A 19,957-nucleotide genomic window follows, 5' to 3' on the forward strand; every position below is an offset into this window, starting at 1 on the left:
CCCCGTGTCTCTTGGTTACACGGGCCACGGCTTTGCTGCTAAACCACGTCGCCATGCTGGTTGGAATTGCTCTAGCTGCTATTTCTGGAAAGCATGCAGCTACTGTTATATTTTAAATATGTTTTAAAATGCTGATGATGCTTGGTGTTCATTGCTAAATACGTTAACAAATATTTTTAAGAATTTTTTGTTTTATTAGCTACTAAAATTCTAATACAGTTTCAGTTACGTACCACCGAACCAAGTAATTCCTAAATTCATTTCGGTGGCCCGTATTCCTATGCGTTTCCCCCCTGCTTCGTATAATTTATGTATCTGTTTGCCTACAACGCATTTTATGTCAAGTGTCCAGGAGTAGGTCGGTGCCTCTACACGTTGGCCCTACAATAATGCACTCCAGTTAATGAAAAACAACGTGGATATTTTTCTCCCTTTTCTCTGATTTAATAAAATAACTGTGTTGAGAGATTAAAACTATTATTTTTATAACCCCGGTCAAATACTCGGAATTTCCTGCTGTCAGTAGCATCCTACATTCATGATAAATGCTAGGTCAAACAAACAGTTATAAACTGGAGATTAAAATGCAAAATTCTTCATTGGGTGCTGTTAAGATTTTAAATCAAAACATCAACGCGTGAATCAAGCTTCAAGAGTGGCTATAATTGTATGCATTTATCTTTTCTATTCCTAATAAGTCACTGCGGGAGATAGCAGTGGGAAGAATGGCTCGGGGTTGATGCGACCCAGACCTCTAGGAATCGGGATAATGTTTTTTGAAGATAACAGTGTCCTGCGACAGCTCAAAGGATGCTGGTTTCACAAACAAATTAGCTGTTTCTTCTGATAAGAAAATATGTTTTCAAAATGACAAGATATGAGTGTGTGCTTAAGATGTGTAGAAAGAGCAGTGTGTGCTGCGGTCAGCGTCTCACTTTCAGTAAACGAATTATATGTGAAATAAATAGGAAAAAAGTGATTTGACAAAAAATAAAGGAGAATAATTTGCAGGCGTTGAGAAGATGATGAAGGGGAGGAGATGTGGATTTGCCAAGTGTCTGATATTGGAACCCTGGGGCTGCACAGATTCCCTGTTTGCATAATTGTGCATCAACAGTGAGTGGGCAACATGCACATACAGGCCACGCGTAACACTAAAAGTGGCATAAACCCCTTGTGCTTGTGCAACGAAAGGCACAGCAGGAACTCACAGGGCTGTGAATGAACAACTCATCCATGCCCATACATGTCATGCCTTCCTGACCCTCGAAGGGGACCTAGTGTGCCACCACACAGATGACTACATGCCCAAACTGCAGAACATGCATGCGGAACCCTCACAGACCCTCTCAAGGGCCAGCTGCTGGTTCCGCTCAGAGCAGGGCCACAGTAGCACAACCAGTGCACAGGATGAGCCTATAGAAGAGGTGGAAGAACTGTCACAAGGAGCTCAAAGTGTCGCCGCACCCACAAAGGGGAGAGGAGGGACTCGTTGGAGGAGCGTGAGTCCCACAATTCACAGTTACCAAGGGTTACCTGGGATGCATTTGATTACTAGCTTGTAAGTTGGTTATTCAATTCCTGATCCTCATTGGATAGCCTGATATTGGATCCTCTATGTCCAACCCCTCATTGGCACAAAACAAGGTCCATTGGAGGACAAAACGAGCGTCAGACAGATATAGTGGTAAAAACTACATTAACCATGAAAGGGCCAAGTAACGCTGGAGCACCTGAGTTGAACAAATGAGCACCACCTCCCCAGTGGCGCAGTCCAGCATGTGCACCAAAGCATTGCTCGCCTGCGTACATGCCTGAATCATATCCGTATGTGCACAAGTAATGGGGATTCACCTACGCCCTTTCATTAGGCCACACCTATATGGAACTCCCTCTTTTTAGTGCATGTTCACTGCATATTCGGGGTGTATTCTGCAATATAGAAGGGGCCTCTCCTTGGACTTAGCAAAACAATTGGTATGTGTTTCTTTAAAGTTTGATGCCATATGATATTAAACAGAGCAAACAATTGCAAACAGTTTCTATAGATCATTTTCTTTATAAGCCTCAAATATTCTATTTCCCTGGATACTTCATGTCTTCAGACTGTCAAGCTTGGCATAAACTGGCAATGCTTGTTTACAATCTATTTTAACCTCATATGTTCTTCCATGAAAGACTATGGGCCTGAGTTAGATGGACAGCGTATTCCTCACAAATGTGACTGATATCCCGCCGCCATATTACAAGTGCATTATATATTCAATGACACTTGTAATACGATGGGAGGGATATTCACCACTTTTGTGACGGAGTAAACCATCCACCGGAATCTAAATCAGGCCTATGTCTTGAGTTTTCTTAACTCTCTTTTAAATACAAGATACTTTTTCTATCTTCACTGCAAGGCAATACCATGTTCTCTGACAGGGAGGGTGGCAGGCTCCCTGCAAAGTTTGAAGAGTGGAAGTGATCAGATGACAAGGGCCCTCTGAGTCTATAAAAACCGGCTTCCGGCAAAGCGTCACACATCAATCGTGACAAAGCGTCACACATCAATAAGACAACCTAAACAGCGACTAAAAAAAAACCTCAAAATGAATGTGGAGTAATGAGGCTATCGCCTCTGTATCCAAAAACTCACCACTGTCAGATGGAATCTGACAGGCGAAAACAAGACACACTGAGCCTGTAAGGTTATGGGTTTTATATCTTCCTCTGGGTCTGTCGGAGTGTATAATAATGTTTGCAGGAGACCAATCGTATTTTTTTCCCTATAAATCTACTTTTGTATACAATCCAACAGAAAGCTTTTTGCCTCCAAAGCCGTCCATTTTGCATTATCTCACCTCTCAAAACCCTGGAAAGAAATGAGTCTCTTTTTGACCCAATAAAATCCACCTCGGCGTATGATTTGCCAAAGAAAACAGTGTGCAATGTCATATTTTTGGAAACCTATACCCAGGGATTGGACGCTGCTGCTCTCTCTCTAGTTTCTATGAGAAAGGCGCTTGTCTGCTGACTTAGGGGATAAAGCTCCAATAACCAGGATAAACAGCGGGGAGCTTAGCCCCCTGCCTGGGCCACACCCTCCACCATCGATTGCAGCCAGGCCTGTTAATGCCATGAATGCTGAGCCTTCATTTCTCCAGGGACATCAGCTGGCACAGCTAGAAGTGTTCGCAGAGGGCCTGCAATAAAGGAAATAAATGATCATATTTAGAAAAGCGCGGGATGAAAATTTTTGATCTCACAATATTAATAGATAAAACATTATAGGAACTAAAACGTTTTAAAATCAATTCTAGGACAGTTTCTTCTTATGGAAACATTGAGAACAAACCACATGGAACCTAAATTGAGACACTGGGTGGAAGGGACTGCCACTTTAGAGCGAGCACTTACGCATTTCATATTTTCACATACTTATGATCACAATTTCTAATGTCTATTACGTCACATCCTGCCTTAAGTGTCAACTCCGTCATGCATGTAATTGCAGAGGCACAAAGACAATTATCATTTGATTTGTTTAGAAAAATGTTATATCGCTCGAATGCCCGAGGGCCTCTGCACGGTCTTGGTTCAATTGCATAGGGATGTAACGATACTGAAAAGTGGGGCAAACATGGGGATAGTGTAGGGCTCAGATTTATTTCTGGTTGTTTGCAAGGCCACAACACTATGTATGGAGGTGCAAAGCAGCAGAAAATGGGCAACGGGAAGCACCAATCAACTTTTGCATGCAAAAAGGTTTTTGCACCGAAACTTACTCAAGCACTGTGTCGAATTAACTTTGCACCAAAAAATGGCAACTACCCCTATAATGTATTCCTCTACAGTTTATGCCAATGGGGCGTAACATGGTGGAAATAACGAAAACACCTATAGGAATTCACACATAGCCAAATCAACGAAATTAGCAAGACCTGGTTTTGCTCGGGTAGAATTTCTATCCGAACCGAACGGCAGGAAGACCAGCGTGAATGGCAGTTCGCACTGCACTCCGCCACTTGCGGAACTCCTCAGGGTTTTGGTCACTTCACGGAGTTCCGCTTATCGAACCTCCGCGAACTACTCCCAGACCTGGTAAAAATGATCACAACCCTACTGTTTTCCCCTGCTGGATTCCAGCATTTCAAATCTGCAAAATTTTATTGGGGTAAAGGCACGGAAAAAAGGCAAACATGCAGAATTTGGTGTGTTAAAAAACGAGTCTGCATGGTATGCCTCATTTTCTGTTTAAAAGTTGGGATTTTTTTTATACATATGTGGTAAACATCTCCGGCGGGGTAATAGTATTTTCCACGTGTGGTAAATACCCTGTGTAAATACCCCATCTTATTCCGTACAACTTGTAATGAGGACCTAAATTATTTTTTTAATGTTTTGAAAAATATATAAGAGGCCTTGGAGTCATTGGATGTGTGATGCCACTTCCTGCGAAGTCATTCTTGTTCAAGAGACTTATGCCAATCGTCCCAGCGGCATGTGATTTTGGGAGAACTAAACCACTGTTTATCGAAGATGATGATTTGACCACTTGTATGGCCTCTTTCCAGTGACATATCTTATCACAGTTGTCTCAACTCTCACTAAGAAAGTCTTAAGTAACAGATTTGCATATTTTTGTCAAAAAATATATTTTTCACACTTTTAATGTTGTGCACATAGTGAAAGCCAATTCATATCCTCAAAGGACAAAATGGTTTCCAATGCGATGCTCTGCTCTGATCTAACAGCGTCTCTGCAGCCGAGACAAGACAGATGTGGATTTAAATGGATCATGGTAAGCAGAGGCGCAGTGTAACCGGGTCACATCTGTCCTGCTCTCCCTTCATTTGCATATTTGAAATCATGAGACATCTTGAAATTGTCATAAAATACTATCTGAACACACAACATTGGCTGAATATTTGTGTGATTGTGTCTTCTGTTGGGTCAACTGTATGCCAACAACTCAGCAGGCACCTTTGTAAAAGGATGTTCAGTCACATAAAATATTGTTCATTGGGTAACTGTAATCCTGCATTAAAAAATAGTGTAGAAGATGAGGCAGAAGGTTATGAAAAATTTGAATTGTTTATTTATTTCAACTGTCGTGCCAGCTTGTCTGCAAATCTATGGTAGATCCAAGCATGTGCTACTCACTTGTGAGCAGAGCACCATAGTTATCAAAACTAAAATTATACATCATAAACAAAATCTCTGGAAAATCTATTTGTCGCTGCAAGAAAACTGTTTTCCTTTAACAAAGAAGGGTGTCAAGGATCAGGCACAGAATATAGTTTTATTGTAATGGTTAGACATCGCCTCTGCAACAGAGGTGAGAGACTAAAACATTTCTGTACTGACAATTATTCATTGGTCACTAGTCATGAAAAGTTAATTAAAATCCTGTGTTCACAAATTTCCCATCCTTCAGTCATGGATTCAGTCATGCCCACACTTGTTTGCTCTATCGAGGCTACACAGATAAAATATATAAAAAATGAGTAGAACCCAGACACCCCAATCACACTAAAACTCACATGAAAAATATCGCCGCTTTAGCGGCAAAGGATACTGCCCTTGCTAATATGCCCCTCTGTTCTCTCTGCATTGGCCAATTTTTTTAAATGGAGGCATTTTGGGGGAAATTTGGAAACTGGAATAAAAACTATTTGAAGGAAATGACACACTAAGGACTCAATTATATTGACACATTGAATCATTTTGTTTAAGGTAATGCAATGGTTTGAATATCTATTGTGTCACAATAATAAGAATAAGAATATAATCACTTCAATAGCATCCTGAAATAAAAAAAAAAAATCAAACATAGACACAAGGCTCAGAAATTACCAAGTATTTACACATAAATTTAGAGAATACATTAATTCAGGTTTTTCGACTATAATCAAATATTAGATATATAATCTGAAATACTGACCGCGTTCAAATTATTTCTTAATATATGGAGGTTTGCGACTTTTGATTATGTGTGGAATTTAACTCACAACTGATGGGAAAGAATTTGCAACTACAGGGTTTAGTACGTTTTTCATGAGTTCTGACTGCCCAATGGAGAATCTTTCAATGAGCAATTGCAAATATTCTTGCTAACTCTCATAAAATGGCCTGGTTCGTCCATAGCATGGGACAAGGCAAGAGCTGCATCTTCCATTTTAAAAGGTGTAATTCTAGCACTTACGCGTACAAATACACATAAGTAGTTAGGATAGAAATGAACTTGGAGCAGGCACAATTTCAATAGTATATTTTCTCATTTTGGAAATTTAAAGAATGGTACACATTGAAAGTAGTCCAGAGAGAACAAGGACATTTTCTGAATATATCAGTAAGCAGCTGTAAAGGGTGGGAATGAAAGACTGATGTAATCATTTCCTGGTAAGCTTTGCACATGATGCAAGTCACAGTAACTACAATAGTACACAAAGGCACACAGTTAAAGAAGATAAACAAGTTGCCTAGGGGCATATTTATTAGAGCCTTGCATCACGTTTGCACCGTGCAAAGTGGTACATGCGTGACACAAGGCTCTGAGTCAAATTTATGAAGCCACACAAAGCTGCATTGTGTGGCTTTAAGCGGCCTCATAAATATTATGAAAGGCAACGCAGTGCAAGTCATTGGGTCGCCTTACTCTGTTCACTGCAGGCATTCCATGGGCGTTGCGGTGGGTGTTTCCACGCAACTCCCATGGGTTTTGACGCATTCCGAGATTTACAAGGACTTGTAAACCTGGGCATGCGTCAAAATCTGAAACCTCCACAGGGCAGTCATTAGGTGGAGTAGAAATATCTTTATTTCTCCTCGTTTTAGGTCGAGCTTGAGACCTGTTGTATATACTTCAGTATATACTACTCTTCAGGGGCGTAACACAGGCCTCCGCAGCCCCCGCGGTGTTGGGGGGCCCCAAGCTCCAGGGGGCCCCCTCAGCACAGCACCTCGGCCGGAGAGCTCTAGATAAGAGCCCCTCCACATACCTTGCAGGGGGGCCCCCTCAATTTTCGTTACGCCACTGCTGCTCTTTGTGGGCTTGAAACGCACCCACTGCTTTTCATTTGTTTTCTTCAGTGTCCTTTAAAAATCCTTGCTTGACAGTGGTCAATCCTTCCTTGTTGTCCCTCCTTTTTGTCTTTCATTTCCTTCCACACAGCCGGGACAAAGTAATGTATCTGTATACTTTGTACTTTTGGGGGACTATTTTTATTATTTCTTTTATGCTTGTGTTACACTGTAGGTGCATGTTCAGCTTTGGTGCCATATTTCATTGCATCTTCACTCCTGCTCCTAATTCCCCTGCTGTTGCTGTTGTGTTTCAGGTTTCACCATGGTGGCTGCGTGCCTAACTTTCATTTACATGAGTGCCGTGCTTCACATTTCAGCATGGCGCCCACTTTCACAGGTTCACAGGGTTGCGGCAGCTGCCATTTTTCCCCACTTCCAACAGGTCAATCGTCTGACACTCACCGCCCACATCCGACCTACGCACAGCTCTCCCAGTTTCTACAACCTCCCTTCCTCCCACCCTCAAAGCCTCGTTTGATAGAAGGTCAGTGACCTTCTGTCCGGAAATTCCGGAAATCCCCACAACAGTATGCTGAGATGGAAACCTGTTACTCATGACATTTCTAGTTTATGAGTGGCCTTCTGTCTCATACTTAGGCAAACAGGTTCAGAGTTCAGGCAACACAGTGCAGTTAACCAATCACTTGCAAGGAAACATATTGTATTAGCGGTGGGACAAGGGTAAGGAAATTTGGTTAGAGAAGCAAACTATCGCCTAAGGACTGGCTGGGGAGTTCTGATTGTTTATTGGTCGTTAGGTTTCCAGACTGCACCGTGGCTTCAGACTGGCTGAGGGAATGCTTGCCAGTTCTCCACTGGCCACAGTGTCTGGGAGAGCTGGTGTGCTCCGGCAGGGAATTTCTTTCTGCACTCGCACTTCCCATCAGTGGGCGGGTCGTGTGCTTCAGTGGAGGTCTCCGCATGTTCCTCTCAGTGAGCCTATGCAGCAGGGTCAGAGACAGTGGGAACATTCTGGAGGGTCCTGTGGAAGGGCATCTCTGCTGGTAAGTGGACGCTCCGCCGAGGTCATGCCTAGCTGCACAGCGGTTTTGCCAGTCTGCGACCAGAGCTCAGCAGCTCTGGCGGCAGGTCCAGGCTGCCGAGCGCCTCCAGCATGCACAGTGCTCTGCTGCCCCATAAGGCCTGCTGCATGGTTCAAGTTACCGCCTCCTGCTCGATGGACCAGGTTCCCGCCTTGGCTTTGCACCCTTTGCCTTGCTGCCTTCCATGTCTCCTCTGCGCCCACCACAGCTCGGTTGTTAATACTCTTGCTTAATCCCGCTTAGAGGGCATGCAGGGCATGTGCCTTTAGGACGGAACTATTCGGGTACTCCCCCCTGTTACTCGAAATGTGACGATTGCTCTGTCTACTTTCTGATGTTTGTAAACTTGCAGCTTGGGTGCTGCACTGCTAAACACTTATACAGTCCCAAAGGCGATTCCTATTGGCTATGCCAATGTTTGTTTCCTCTTTCTATGTGTACTGAATTCTGCAGCATACATAGAAGGAGAAAAATGCCTCTATGGATTGTTCTTTTTCACCAGAAGGTGCCCCTTCCTGCACAAAAACAATCCTGTCTACAGCACAGGCACCCTTGCACCATGGTGAAAGGGTGCCTGCATTGGTGCTAGACTGCCGAAACTGCGCCAGTGCAGGGGGAAAGGACAGAAATACACCGTATTGGATGAATACGGTGCATTCCTGCCCTTTCACTTTAACGTAGGGCAGAGTGGCAAGGAGACTTGCTTTACTGCACTATGCTTAAACCCTATGAATGAGGCCCCTAGTAATGTAGCTATCCAGATCTTAGCAGAGTGCTCAGAAATTCAAAAATAAAAATAGCTGAATGAGAAAAGAAATACGTGAGAGTGGTGGCAAATAGAAAGATGCTAGAGCCAGAACATAACATTCTATACGTTGTTATAGAAACTGCTATGAGCATACATAGAAGGAGAAAAATGCCTCTATGGATTGTTCTTTTTCACCAGAAGGTGCCCCTTCCTGCACAAAAACAATCCTGTCTACAGCACAAAGAAATACGTGAGAGTGGTGGCAAATAGAAAGATGCTAGAGCCAGAACATAACATTCTATACGTTGTTATAGAAACTGCTATGAGCAACAACAACTAAGATATGACAATTTCTCGACTGTGTCAAGATTTATAATGTGGTTTAATCCAAATTTACATGCTTCCAGCCTAAAATAGTTTTAGCACTTATTAATTGGGTACACTTTTTTTCTGGTGAAGCAGTGTCTGCACTGGACAAGGTGTAAGTGGTGACAAAATACACAGTAATGCAAATATTAACATTTTAATCTACTAGACATGCAAAGTGCGTAAATAAGGGGGGACAGGAATCCTCATACTAGCTAAAAAACTGTACCCAGTATACGCTTTCTTGATATTTGCTTGCATAGGCATACTTTGGAGTGTATACCATGATTCTCGGGTAAAATTCTTCTAGAAGCAGTTGCATTGGGTTCGAATGGATTATGTAAAATATTTCACTTATTTTTCTCAACATGGCAGTAAGTTAGCTGTACAGCCCTTTTTCAAACTACACATACAATTGACATGTTTGATAATTATGTAACATATTCCGAGCTATTAGACATCATGAACATGTATGTGTTTAAACTGTCCAAACTGTCTTAAGGCAGGTAAGACAAGCCTTATTTATAAAAGTTTTTGCATGACTTAGAAGTCCTTATAATGACCTCATACAGTGCTATAAAGCGCACAGAATGTTGGCTTGTGCCACATTAATAATGACTAAATAAATCAGCTTATGTGAATCTATGTCTCTTAAATGAAAGACTACTTTGACGTAGCACCTTTGCTCCAACTACGTAAAGCCCAGTGGTTAATTTGTAAAACAATCGGTGCTGGGGCTCTCATCAAGAGGCAGCTTATACCAGCCCATTTCTCTTGTGAGCGCTGCCTAAAACAGAACCAACTACTTACTATGGGCCCAATTCCCAAAAGTAATCTGAAACAGAACCCTAACTTTAGGACTTTCGGTATTCACAAAAGGGATTTAGTAGTAGTAGAGCTAGGATTCCTAACTTTACTACTACTAAATGCTTTTTGTGAATACCGAAAGTCCTAAAGTTAGGATTTAGTTCCAGTTTAGTAGTAGTAAAGTTAGGAATCCTAACTTTACTACTACTAAATGCTTTTTGTGAATATCGAAAGTCGTAAAGTTTGGATTTTGTCTCAGATTACTTTTGTGAATTTGGCCCTATGAAAGTAGGCAAAGGATGTGGCGTAATGGCCAGAGCTGCTGACTTCGGAGTCTTCGCGTTGCCTCAACTTCCTGAGATTCTGGGCAAATCACTTAATCTCCCCCTGAATGAATGTGTCCTTAACTGGTGCTCGTGAAAAGAGCTGGTGATGATTAAGTGCCAGTGCTGAGCACCGGAAACCACCGGCTCAAATTAAGCACTGGTAACGCGACCCCCCCAGTGTACATGTGCAGGTGTCCCACTGCAGATGTTGAGTGCTTTCACGGATGGGTGACACACTCTGCTTTACTGTTTTTCTGTGTTTCCAAATCCATGGTGCATGGTGACAGTGGGTTGATCATCACCCACTGAGAATATGCATGGTCAGTGTGGATTTCACTCCACTCCTTTTCCACAAGCACTTGGGCATTCTGCAAAGTTTGTAGGCAGGACTATGCTGGCATAGTTCCAGAAAAGGCATCTTCTAACCTGGTGCATGTACATTGATTAGCCAGCGAGGGATCATGGGATTTCCTCCATTTACATGGACTCCACTTCCATAAAAATGAAGGAACACCCGCTGTAAATGCGGGCATCCCTACCGGTAATATCAAAATGAGGCATCCCTACCGGTAATATCAAAATGACCCTGGTGCACTACGAGCAGGGTATACACAGGTGGCCCGATTCTATAAGAGCCTCTGCAGTCGTGGCAGAGTCTCCACACTCATTGCGTAATCTCCGCAATGAGAAACTGTGGGGCATATTTACAAGCCCCTATCGCCACAGGAACTTCACTTTTCTATGACGTTCCTGTGGCGATAAACCCTTCAACTTATTCACAAGATGGTGTTAAGCCACTTAATGTGGTTTAACGCCGCCTTGTAAATAAGGCCCTCTTTCACGCTACACTTTGCTTGAAAGGGGCATGCAATGGGTGTTGCAGTGGGCGTTCCAACGAAACACCCATTGATTTTGACACTGCCCCTTATTTACAAGGGTGGCATAAATATGAGGCAGCACCAAAATTAAGACTAGGAAAAACCTGCTCTTAACATGATGAAACAAAGAGAAATGCTTAATTTCTTTGAGTTTTTGCTGTTTGTATGTGTGCAGGATTGTGCAGCACACATAGAAAGAGCAAATCATCATGAATGATTGTTTATGTGCAGGAAGGTGTCCCTTCCTGCACATAAACAATCATTTAAAAAATGTAAATTTGCAACTTCTATGTGTGCTGCACAATACTGCACACATAGGTGTTACAAATCGCCATTCTGGATTGTTTATGTGCAGGAATGGACACCTTCCTGCACATTAACCATTCAACCATTTCCCCCAACGCAGACACCATTATGCTATGGTGCAAGGGCGCCTGCGTTGGCACTAGTCAGCTCGATTTAGCGCCAGTACTAGGGGAAATGAATGTGAATACGGCGCATCCCTACATTTTCACAATGGTGGAGCGTGGCATTAGCAATATTTGCTTAACACCGCGCTCCCCATTCCCTTGTGAATATGTTCCTGCAGTGCAAAGATTCTGCCAATACTGCAGAGCCTCTACCACGAATGTGAGGCTCTTTGTGAATAGGGCCCAATGCTTCCTTGTTTTCCGTGCCAATTACTCTTATGAGCAAGGTCCACTAAGCCGACCCTGGGTATACTCGCATGACACTCTATATAAACAAATGAACGAACATTCTTGCAAAACTCAAGACACGTGTACATGATGCATACTTAAGACACCAAGTAGATGTTTAAAAACAATGACTCCAGAAAATGTGACATTGTTTTGTATACCTTGAAGGGGATCATTTTTGGCTAGGGATCCAACTAACATATAATAAGCATTACATTGATATATATGTAACAAAATTATTTTTCTTTATTAGCCACAAAAGAAAAAAGAAAATCACAATTATGAGCCCCTTCCTGGGCTTTTGTGGGTCCCCACTGAAGCTATCTTCGTGGCAGACACGTACCACGTGAAAAAAAATAATTCTAAGCTTTAAGAACGTACCAGAGAATAACAGCAAAGGATAAGAATTTAATTAGCATTGATTGGCTTAAAGGTGTTCCTTATTATACCTTCCAAGCTAAGTTTTGTTTAATATCACCAGAATTCATAGGACCATTGAATTTCAATTGAGTTTGTTTAAGGTTAGCCGATCATAAATAAACCAAAGCACTTTCCTCGCTTTGAGCAATAAGGTCACCGCCTACACGCAAGTTCTCGTTTCGGAGATCGAGACGCTAACGTGAAGTGACAGTGCTTGAAGAGGAAGCAGTCCACTGTGCCACTGAAAATGCCGCCGGGATCGGTTCAGTTGAAGCTGCCTGTCTGAGGAATAGATTAGGTATCCTGTCTGATGACCTAGCCGTAATGTAAGTGACTGCCTTTGCCAGCCCTTCCAGAGGGCAAGTGTGTGAAATAGAGCATCTCATCGCTGGTCTCTAGGTTCCCCTCCCCCAATATCCTGACCTAGATTGAGTATGTGAGCATCTGAGTCAGACAGAACTATCGCACATGGCATGAATTGTTCTAGCTGTAGAGGACATAGATAGATCTTTGAAAATGTAGCTTCTCCATGTCCTTTTAGGCACACAAAGGCGGATGGGTCTTTCTCAGTGAAAAATAGGTGCATGGGCTGAATGTTTTTCTTTGGAACCTACAATTGGAGTTTTCGAATGCTGAGGCTGCCAAATACCAAGGTTGCCTGGTCTTGGTTAGACCTCATAACTCTTTCTTCCACCATCCTCCATTTCCTGTCTCTTTATCTAACACCTGCAGGCTCTTTTACATCCGTTTCCTTTTGTCACTGTTTTTTCATCTTTCTAAACCTCATTATTCCTCCCTTTTCTCTCTTCATCTCCCTCAAAGCCTTGTGATTGAAAATAAGTCCTACTTTTCAAAAATATGTGCTGGTAGGCAGCACTGGTGGCCACTGGTACAAATGTAGCACTAGTAGGGAGAGGTGGGGCATAGCGGCCAGAGCAGCTGACTCCGGAGCGCGGGACTGGCCGTTTGATCGCCAGCGGCAACTCAGCATCAAGTGACTCTGGGCAATAGCTCACTTAATCTCCCCGATGGTCCCCAGCCCCTGGATACGCTTAGGGGTGATAAGTCAAGCTTTACAAATCTGGAATAATTAGCAGTCTGTTATTTTCTGTGGTTCCCTTCATGTAACAATAATGGTAATTGTGGAGTACTTTATTTTGTGAAACTGCTAAGTATTCCTGGTTTCACAGAGAAAAGTTATCCTATAACATATAGGGTAACTAATACGATCATCACGTTCATGAGACCTTCTGCTGCCCTACATCATCACCACCTACTGCAACATAAACTGCCCAAACTGGCTTGGTATTGCTTGCTATGTCGCAGAAATGCTCCTAGCAGGCTGAAAGACAGCCAAGGCATTTATTCACTAAAAGACTCAACGTGGAACTCTGCAGTTTTTCTTTTCCCCCATTACTTGTTTTCCCGTCATGGGTGGAATAGGAGACAGTTGTGCCTCCTCCCGGTCTCTGAACCTACCATCTGCAGAACATGCAAGGTTCTGATCTGGATGTAGCATAAAGTGCCCGTGAGGCCCTCTGCACGTTCAGCACAGGATGCCCGACTTCTTAGGCTACCAGATCACTTGATGGTGTTTAGGACAATCAAGGGGGCAGGGTTCTGGACTGTGTTCCCTGCTTCCTAAAGTTATAACGTGCATAACATTTGAAAAGAAGGAAGAGACTAGTTCCTTGAACAGTTGTTTATAGAACCAGAATGTTAGCAGACCTTCTTTAATCTATAAATGCTGCTACATCCCTACCATAAAACAAGACGGTCTAGAGCTAGAGCTTTTGGGGTCTTGGTTCAAGTTGGCTCTATTGCTAAAAGATATTTAGCACACACTAGGTAATCCAATTTAAATTGCATATGTTGAGATATCAGCTGTTAAGTGAAAAAGGTTTGTGAATAGAAGCATCTTAACAAATGTCTTTATTGAAGAGAGGTTCACATATTACAGCCTCGCTGGCTCAGTCATTCAGTTAAATTAAGGAAAATTTGGGACATAGCTTTATCAATGTTCTTCAAGGTAATTAATGACTAACTAATTTATTGGGTCTAACAATATCAGGTGCCTCCATCAATGTCTGTATGTGCTGTATTTAGTGTAAAACATATGAATGTTTCAGACAAAAAGGCTTTTGGCTTAAATCCTTAATCATTTCCAAAAACAAAAATACATGACAGAAAGAACAGAGATTAATGCCAGTCCAATTTAGAGTCTATTGGTCCACTCTCCTTAAATTGATATCCTTGTTTATTTGATAGCAGATGAAAGAGTCGAGCTACGAACAAAAAAACACAAAGGACTTGATTACGATACCAGTCGGACCAATTTCCGCAGTACTGTCGTAGGGGGCCTGACCTTCGCAGTCTCATCGAAAGCGGTCAGTTCGACCGCCAGATTACGAAGCATGCATCCTGTACTCCGACTGACCACTGAAAGACTGCCAACTCTGACACCCTTTCTTTGACTGCCGAGATGGTGGCCGGAGGAGAGCAGCATCCATAGGGCAGTACAGGGATCTCTGACTGCAATCCAGATTACGATGTGGGTTTCCGATAACCCGACCGTGGTGGTCCGACCGACTGCCTCGAGTTGTCAGAAGCAATGGATTAGGGGTGCATCAGCTTATCCCTGACACTCCCTGGCGTAGATCCCTTTCTCCAGATCCCCCCTACACTGAGTCAGCTAAACCTGAAGATTACAACCTTGTGGGCGCCAGAATGCAGGTAAGTCTGTAGGTGGCATGTATCCCCATTGACTGGACTGAGCACAGATCGCCACACCCCAGCAATGGGGTACATGGTGCACAAGGCATATCGCCACATATGTCATGCATGTGTGTACATATCACGTGTCCTGTGAGTTTGTATGCACTTGCAGAGACATATTCAGGGGTATATGCACTGCCGTAGGTGAGACCTTTGGGGTAGCAGCGATTGCATCGTAAAACGGCGGGGGGAACTTTCCCAGGCTCTGTGGTCGGAATCAGATAGCGACTGCGGCGGTCGGATGGTCGGTTCAACTGGCATCGTAATCAGGCCCAAAGTTCCTGGCTTCTTTGGTCACAGTGCATGTCCATTTTGTAAAAATGTCCCTTTTGCTGTGTTCTAGAGAACATCATATATGGAACAAAAGCTTTTCTCCTGATGGTTGCTCCTGACTAATTAGTGGCAATGGGGAGGATCCAAAAATTAAATCCTCTATTTTGTATTGTAGTTTCATAATTCATACAATACTAGTATCTTGATGTGTGATTATGCACTACATTTTGAGCGGAAGAGTCTGCTTAAAACACATCAACTCTACAACAAAAAATCTAGGATCGACCTTCAGTCTACTGCTGCCTACTGCTTCTGTCTACTGCTGCCGTCTTTGACTTCTTGTCAGATTCCAGACACTCACCCCTTATGATCACACACTATTAAATGAAATTGCTCTGCTTCATTGCCACATCAATACTATACCACAGCCAATATTTGTTATTTGCATATAATATGAGAAATCCTGTCATCCCATCATAGGACCTTATCTCTATTTCCATATTTCCTTTGTGTGTGACATCTCTACTCAAGAGTAATAAGAAAGTGACATAGCTGTTCAACTGTAATACATTACTACCGCTGAGTTGTGACATTATAATTCCTGCTACCAAAGTCAGCAACCAATGTGAGAGGCTAGCAACAGAGCATCAATACAGGGGCAGTTTAAACACTTTTCTTTCTTATGAACTATTTTTTTTTTTATGAACAGTGATCAGCAAAAATGTGATATGTATGCCAGTATGTTTATTTTTGCACACTATGGTTCATAGGAAATAATCTCTGCATGTTACTACTCATTCTGAACTATAGCCTTTTTCAGAAAAGTTGATTACAGTAAACTAATTCTAATATGTTTTTGGAACAAATTACTATCTGCTTGTTTCTGGTGTATTTAAATTCGCTCTACAAATTAGAACACTGGTGTAGCTGAATCTCCATTGAACACAATGAAGTGCATCAGGGCTAATAACTGCTGGTATAATCCGTCGGCTCCAACATTTCAATGATTGTCTTTCGATTTCCTCCTTTGTAATTTAGAACATTCTACCCTCAGTGGGTGGAATATTCTAATCCCTTCTTCCTTGGACTACACCAGTTATTAAAGGTCCTTGCCTGTGACTCAGGAGTGTTCTGGGCCTTTAACAAGTGGTATAGCCCTCGGCAGTCAGCTATAAGTCTACATTATGCTTTTATTCTCCAATATTACAGTTAAAACTTATTTTCATGATCTGATGAACATAGGATTTTTCATTATCAGCTTCATGTGAAAAAAGCACAATAATGTCTCCCGCATCCCCTGCAGGTTCCCATAAATATCTCCGATTTTATTGTAAACTCCTGTTTTGACTTGTTGAGGGCACTTCCCTGGCCATGGAGATGGAATGCAGAGGTCCTTGCTACCATTGTCAAAACCTTTCCAGTTTAATTTAAGTCAGCAACGCTTCACCGGGTCCCGAGACTTTCTAGGCAACGTTGGAAGTTTATGGATTTGATAACCAGATATCCTGAAGCTTATGAAGAGTCCAGATGTTACTATCAGACATTTAATGGTGGAGATCATGTGCCTTGACTTGACACATTCTGACACTGTAAGGGTTGCACAGTTATAGTCTCAGGATTTTTCATGGCTGTTATATTGACACTTTTATTTGACAATGGGAATTTCCTAAATGCCAGTTTTCTTTACCTTTGCATAGATAACTGCTTATGGTCAAGAATGTGGTAGCTGAACTTATTTGAAGAATATGCAAATTCAAGCATGCCTCAACACTTCTCAATTCAATTTTACTGTTTGTGTTACAAGATAAGTTGAAGGTACGGTGTATAGTAATCTATAATATGGATGAATGTGTTCCTGGCTTTGTTCTAAATTGGTTACCTATACAGCAAGAAGACATCTTTGTGCACTGGCCAAGAGAAAATTGGTTGTTGTTATAGTTAGGAAACAACATACAGGGGGCACTGTTTTTCGGTATTGGGCTTTATCAGCTGTAAAATGTGTTCCAATTCATGAAAAAACTCAAGGTGTGGTTATTTCAACTTAAGGTCTGATCTGGTGGCTGTAATCTGTTTAGCAAAAGTTGTACCAACCCGCATATTAGAGCATTGCGTGACTCATAGACAGTACACAATGTTTGATCCTGCAACCTGTGTAGTTGAATTGGACAGGTATTGTATTTGTTCAGGCTAAGAGTTTGGGTCTGTACAAATTCTCTGAGCTTGTGTAATAATAACACACTAGACAGTTTGATTAAAAAGATGACTCAGCTTATAATGGCATCTAGGCTTGTGCAAGATGACCCCTATAAAACTGTTTTCAAATACAGTCTTTTGCACAAAATCTAATGAACCCCAAATCCCCCTCTCAACCTTCCTCTTTCCCCAAGATAGGTTTCAGGAAGCCATTGGATCCAAAGTGTCAGGTAGATATAATTCATCACACATAATGTTAGTAGTCATTTTGTTAAACCACCTTATTTAGCACAATTTATACCTTGTTATACCATAGGTCTCAACAGTTTCTTTGCATTTTTATGAACACACTGCTTTGAAATAAATTCAATTGTGTGGAAGTGTCAACAGGCCCATTTACTGGTTAACAGAGTAAAACCTCCAAGGGTTTCAGGTGTCATACTCATTTTCTCCTATGGTCATTTTGGAATTCACTCTTATCATCAGGGATGTCATAGAAAGATGTTCAATCCTTGCTAGATTTTCATTATAAGTCCTGAATATATAAGTGAACTCCATTTAGAAGTGTTTTATGTAAAATGTATCTAATGTGAATTTCTTGGTAATCTGGCATGAATATAGTCCAGGATGTATGCTAGTCAAACCTCCTTTGCATCTCTGAGAGATAGCTGACAAAGTCAGGTTTAAAGTGGTGCTATCCTGGAATTTTGACTTTTTCCTTGAAGTAATAGCTGATAAATTAAAAAGCTGTTCACAACCAGGAATTATCATATCTAGTGCCTCTGTTTCGTTCTGTGGGAAGAAAAACGTCTGCAGTGCATTTGATCAGTTTGTACTTCCCTGAGCCATGTACAGTGGTGATCGACTGGTACACACGATCTCTCCTCCCTCTCTACGTGTTCAGCCATGTGTAGTAAATATTTGGGTACTTACTTTCAGCTCCTGGATCCGTTTGAGTGCGTCTTTTCCCCTAACAAGACCATTTTTAGTTCTTTTGTTGAAATGTGGTGCCCTCTTGTGGGCACTTGCTGAGGCGTTCAAAGGCAACGTCCTGCAGTAGCCTCAATTTAGCTTCAACCCAAAGATTTTATCATTATTAGGATTTGCAAAATCTCGAAAGAAAGGCTGTTGTTTACAGTAATATAGAATGTGGGTACAAAACTGACAAGTTCACACAAAGAAGGTGCAGTCTTCCGTATTCTGTTGATTCTCTGGAACAGCAGATGCTCTGGGGGTTAGGTCTAACTGTAAAATCTTGTGAAAGCCTTTAGATGGGACGTCATACTGAGAAAATGAAGCTGCCGAGCATAGAGAATCGGACTTGTAATTATCATGCATACACAGTTTTCCAATAGGTTGGAAATTGCAGCAGAACATGCATTACATTTGGATGGAAACTTTTTAAGGAGGCCATTATGCGCATTGGGGTGTCTGAAAGGGTTTCAGAAATCCATTTACTGTACAGACTTCTTCCTTTGAACCTCAAGACTTGCTTCCTTTGATCCACGAGATTAAACTAATACTCACCGAAATAGCTTTCTTATAAGCCCGCTGTCTAAAAATGTGCCATTTCAAATTAAAGCCAGGGGCTAGTCATATAAATCTGCATTACAATCTGCTCAAATTAGGTGTGATGGACATTAATCAGAATATCTTAACTATGGTGCCAGTAGAGGGGGATTTGTATCTCACAAATTAACTTTTTTACTGTCAATCAAAGGTTTAGGTTTGTGGTCCTGTGAAATTCATGAACAAAAAAACGGGATTAAGGCGAGGACAGCACATTCTAACACTACATTAAAATATTGTGATTTGAACGTAAACTAGGGGGATGAGGAACATTCTTACTTGTAGCAATAGTTTTGTGGCTTGTATCTTTTACAGGTACAGAAACTACACATCAATTGCACGATCTTACGATTTGCTTAAAAAGAGCATCTTGCTTTGCCTTAATTTTTTTTAAGTGAGATTCACCTATAGGTGAATTGCGAATGACGCACTACGAAATTGACAAAAAACTCAAACGGAAAATTGGTTTGAACACCAAGGAGTGGACCACGTGGAAATTCTCCAAACTGTATTGCAAAAACTATGTTAATCAGGCAAAAAAAATGGTTTCACATTTTAAACATGAAGGTTTGGAGGCCTAGCCTTTCCAGCTATGGGTTTTCAATTATGGCACTCTCTTTCGACTGGTATTTTGCCCTTGTCCTAGTACGGACAGGACTAAATCTACCCCTTTAGCTGATTGAGTTTCCCTGGATTGTTTTCCTGTTCTTTTTATCCTGTTGCACCTTGTGTTAACACTGCCTTTTCTCTTGTTGGTCTCTAGGAACATGATGCCTTTTTGGTGATC

At 41.9% G+C, this 19,957-nt stretch overlaps 1 long non-coding RNA gene across 1 annotated transcript in view; it reads right to left on the bottom strand.

The window, feature by feature from the left end:
* Nucleotides 1-2,824: 2,824 nt before the first annotated feature.
* The window catches only part of LOC146833592 (uncharacterized), a 156,509-nt gene continuing 139,376 nt past the window's right edge, over nt 2,825-19,957 (bottom strand). Inside the window, exon 5 of the long non-coding RNA XR_014960254.1 lies at nt 2,825-3,191. This is a non-coding gene — a long non-coding RNA (uncharacterized LOC146833592). The remainder of the gene's footprint in view (nt 3,192-19,957) is intronic.

The sequence above is a fragment of the Triturus cristatus genome, chromosome 4_2 (assembly GCF_964204655.1).
Source record: "Triturus cristatus chromosome 4_2, aTriCri1.1, whole genome shotgun sequence".
Lineage (NCBI taxonomy): Eukaryota > Metazoa > Chordata > Amphibia > Caudata > Salamandridae > Triturus > Triturus cristatus.